The sequence below is a fragment of the Penaeus vannamei genome, chromosome 34 (genome assembly GCF_042767895.1).
Source record: "Penaeus vannamei isolate JL-2024 chromosome 34, ASM4276789v1, whole genome shotgun sequence".
Taxonomy (NCBI): Eukaryota; Metazoa; Arthropoda; class Malacostraca; order Decapoda; family Penaeidae; genus Penaeus; species Penaeus vannamei.
In genome coordinates this window covers 26,799,519-26,804,518 of record NC_091582.1, presented here as the reverse complement: position 1 = coordinate 26,804,518, position 5,000 = coordinate 26,799,519, and positions in this window count along the sequence as shown.

The following is a 5,000-nucleotide window of genomic DNA, read 5'->3' as shown; positions in this document are numbered from 1 at the left end:
CTCACTCACTCGATAGCTTGGTCACTCAGTCAATTATTCATTTAATCAATCGGTTCATCTTTCAGCCAGTCGATCACTCATTCACTCGGAAGCTCTAGCATTCACTCACTTACTCTGTCACTCACTCATATTCTCTGACTCATTCACTCACATTTGCTGACTCACTCACATTCACTCACTCACTCACTTACTCACTCACTCATTCACTCACATTTACTCACTCACTCACTCACATTTACTCACTCACTCACTCACTCACACATTCACTAATTCATTCACTCATCCATTCAGACATTCACTGATTCCTTCAGTCAGTCAGTCACTCACTCAATTGATTAATTATTTGATTACTAACACACTCACTCACTCACTCACACATTCACTGCTTCATTCACTCACTCACTCACTCACACATTCACTGCTTCATTCACTCACTCACTCACTCACACATTCACTGCTTCATTCACTCACTCACTCACTTACTTACTTAATTATTCAATTACTCACTCATTTACGTGCTCACTCATACACTCATTATTCACTCTCACTCCCCCTCTTCTCTCCAGATACAGAGTATATACTGTATAAATTACTTTTGAATGTATTTACTGATGTATATACATGCGTTTCAGATTGTATAAAGTAAAACAGCAATTTTGATATTTCATCTATTCTTTATTAGTCGAAGCTATTGCTCTGCGAATTGCTTTTATTTCAGGGCTGTTATTTTTTGTTTTAATTCGCTGTGTTTTGTTTATCCCCATCCTTGCCTGTGCACTCGCTTTCTCTTTCTTTGTCTCTTTCCGCGTTTTCTTTTTCTTTGTTTGTTTTGCTTTCTCTCTCTCCCCCTCCCTCCCTCCCTCCCTCCCTCCCTCCCTCCCTCCCTCCCTCCCTCCCTCCTTCCTTCGCTCCCTCCCTCCTTCATTCGCGCCCTCCCTTTCTCTCTCCCTCCTTCCCTCCCTCCTTCCCTCCTGCCCTCTCCCACCTCCTTCCCTCCCTCCCCCAGCTCCCCGCCTTCCCTTCCTCCCCCACCCTCCTCCCCTCCCTTCCCTCTTTCCTCCCTCCCTCCCTCCCTCCCTCCCTCCCTCCTTCCTATTCTTCCTTTATCCCCCCATCTTTAGTAGCTATGGCGGGCGAAAGCAACACTTAAAGAGATTAGCTCGAAAGTTTTGCAATGCACTTAAATCCCCTGCAATGGCAACCGAGAGAGAGTCCGCGCTTGCAACGGGAGGTGTTGTGAAGGGTTGTTTTGGGTTGTAAGTGGATGTCGGTGTTAATTTTTTATGGTTATTAGGGGGGTTGGTGGGTTGTATGGGCTGTGTTGCAATCGTTATGTGGTTGTTGATTGTTATTGTTTGTTATTGTTGTTGTCATTTCTATTGTTGCTGTTGTTATTGTTGATGTTATTATTATTATTATTATTGTTATTGTTATTATTGTTGTTGTTATTGTTATTATTGTTATTGTTATTATTGCTATTGTTACTACTATTATCATTATTATTAACACTATTATCACTATTATTACTATTATCATTGCAATCATTATTATTACTATTATTAGTATCATCATCATCATCATTATCATCATGATCATCATTATCATTATTATTACTATCACTATTATTCTTATTAATCTAATAATTTTTACATTATTTTTTTTCTTAATCGCCATTCTCATTATCCTTCCCCTTAATGAAAGGAGGAGTCCCGTCCCGCGCCCTGGAAGCCCCATCAGGATTCCCGATGAAACCTCCTTCGCCAACGTCTCCCTCCCCCCCTCTCCCCCCCTCTAAGACGCGGGCGGGGGTGGTGGTTGGGAGGGGAGGACGGGAGTGGGGTGGAGTGGGGTGGGGGGGGTAGGACGGCGTGATCTCGCTCGTTGCCGTTGTTTAGTGCCTCTCTCGAGTGCCGCTTCACGAACCTGGAGTGCCACTCGATCACCGGTTATGGGAAGATGGAAGAAGGAGGAGGAGGAGGTGGTGGGGGGGAGTTGGGAAAGTGGAAGTGGGGGTGAGGGGAGGGTGGTGGGTAGGGGGTGGAGGAGAAGGGGTGGAAAGGGAGGGTGGGGTTGGAGGTAAAGGAGGTGGAGGAGGAGGAGGAGGAGGTGGTGGAGGTGGAGGAAAGGAGGGGTAGGGGGTGGAGTGTGGATAAAGAGGTGGAAGAGGAGGTGGAAGAGGAGAGGGAGGAGTAAGAGGGAGGAGGAAGAAGAAGAAGAAGAGGGAGAAAGGAGGTGAAAATAGTGGTAGTAAGGTGAGGTTGGAGAAGGATGGATGATGAGGGAGTTAGAGGCAAAAAATGAGGATAGAGATAGGAACACATAATGGAGAAGATAAAGAAGAAAGTAAGGGAGATGGAGCAAGAGGGGAGAAGAAGGTGGTGACGGGTAAGAAAGAGATGGGGAGGAGGAGGAAGAGGGGGGGAGGAGGAGGAGGAGGAAGGAGAAGAAGAAGAGGTGGACAAGGAGGAGGAGGAGGAGAAGAAACAGGAGGAGGAGGAGGAGAAGGAGGAAGGGGAGGAAGAAGAAGAAGAAGAAAGAGAAAGAAGGAGGAGAAGAAGAAGAAGAAAAGGAATAAGAGGAGGAGGAGGAGGAGGAAGAGGAAGAAGAAGAGCTAATTATGGGAAAGTTGAATAAGAATTAAAGGAAATGAAGAAAGTGGAGGAGAAATGCAAACTTGGAAGGTAAGAATGGGGAGGGAGAATTGGGCGAAGAGAAAGGAAATGGGAAGAACGAGATAGTGGCGATAGAAGTAGAGTAAGAGTAGTAATATATATAGGAGGAGGAGACAAGAAAAGAAATAAAATAGAAGGTGGAAGGGAAGAAAAGAAAGAATGCCATGAAGAAGGAGGGAGATGTAAGAGAGGAGAGGAGGGTGGAGGGAGAGAGAGAGAGATAAGAAAGGAAAAACCCACGAGAGTGTACGAAAGAGGTCAAGAAGTAGCAAAGGAGATGAAGAAAAAGAAGAAGATGTAGAAGTAGAAGAAGAAGAAGATGTAGTAGTAGTAGAAGAAGAAGAAGATATAGAAGTTGAAGAAGAAGAAGAAGATATAGAAGTTGAAGAAGAAGAAGAAAAAAAAGGGAGAAGAAGAAGAAAAAGAAAGAATCTCTTCTGACAAAAGACCCAAAGAGGAACAAGAAGACGAAAGAGGAGAACGAGTGATGAAAAGAGTACACACGAGAAGAAGAAGAAGAGGGAGATTTTCACTTCACACAGCATCCAAGAAGAGTCGGTTCACGCTGCTTTACATTATTCATCTCGCGAGCACAAAAGGCGAGACATTCACTCCTGTAGAACATTTTCGTATTCAGGAGCGAAGGTGTTGTTGGTCTTGTCTTTATTATTTCTTCTTTATTTATTTCCCCCCCCCCTTTTTTTATTATTTCTTTATTTATTTTTCCCTTTTTCTGTTTCTTTTTCGTCTTCTTTTCTTTTTCTTTTTCTTCTTCTTCTTCTTCTTCTCTTTTCTTCTTCCTTCTTCTTCTTCTTCTTCCTCATCCTCATCCTCGTCTTCTTCTCTTTCTTCTTCCTGTTCTTCTTCTTCCAGGAGATGTTCAGTAGGGCTTATTCAGTAATGGGTTTTCAGGAACAAGTATTTCAGTTTTTTTTTTTTTTTTTTTTTTTGTGATCTCTTGTTCAATAATCTTTGTGGTAGTGTGGTTTAGTGTGGTATCATTTATTAATGGTCGTGGGTTCGTGATTATGGTAGTGTGGGCAATGGTGACTGAGACGATAGAGAGCATGATGGTGGTTGTGAGCATGTGAGAGAGGGAGAGGGAAAGAGAAAGAGAGAGAAGGGGAGAGAGGGAAGAGAGATATATATATAGAGGAGGAGAGATAGGGAGAGAATCGATAGAGAGAGAGAGAGAGAGAGAGAGAGAGAGAGAGAGAGAGAGAGAGAGAGAGAGAGAGAGAGAGAGAGAGAGAGAGAGAGAGGAGGGGAGGGGGAGAGATGGAGAGAAGGGAGACAGAGAGAGGGTAGAGAGAGAGAAAGAAAGAGAGTCAGGCACAGAAACACACACACTCAGGCCCAAAGACAGACATGGATAGAGGCAGAAACAAAAAGAAAAATTAGACAGAGAGAGAGAGAGAGTCATTCAATTAGCTTTAAGATTCTACAATGGTGATAACGACGTGGTTTGATTGTTATGATGATGTGATGCTAATTCCTGTGATTGCAATGGCGTTAGTGATCGTAATGACAGCGGTGTTAATGATTATGCAAATGAGCATGGTGGTGATGGCGAGCTGTATGAAAAGGAAACGATAAGTGCATCTACTGCTATAGTAATTATGTTGATAAAAGCAACACCAAAAGCAGAAATACGAACGATGAAAATGATAGTAATGATAATGATGATATTCATGAGCAGGGGAGAGGAGAAAGGGGAGATGATAAGTATAAGTGGATTTAGAGAACCCAGGTGAGGGCGATATCCTAATATCGACCTTCATCCACTACGCAAAAGGGTCGAGATTTGCATAGCTAAGGTTAAAGTGGAACACAAGGAGGCGACCGCAGCGAAACCTTCAGTCAAGGAAGGGAAGAAGGAAGGAGGAAGGGAAGAAGGAAGGGGGAAATAAGAAGAAAGGGAGGGTAAAGGAGAAGGGAAAGGAGAGAAAAGAGAAAGGAAAGAGAGAAATGAAGCGGGCAGGAGAAGAGAGAAAGAAGGGAAGAAAAGAAAAGAGAGAGGAGAGGAAGAGGAAAAAAGGGAGGATGGAGAGTCAAGGGGGGGAAAAGGGAAATGAAAAGAAGAAAAATAGAAGGAAATGAAGAGGGAAAAGGGAAGAAGAGAAAAAGAAGAATGATTAGAGTGAATGAATTGGAAAATGGAAGTACCCAGAGAGCGCATACCTCCGCCAAGGCAATAGGGTCACTGATGCAATAAAAAAATATTCACACGAAGAATTACATTAAAATCACCCTTTTCTCAAGTACACTTACGTCCGTGTTTCCCTTTCTTGCAATGCTAATGAATCCTTGAAAAAAAAATCCCGATTC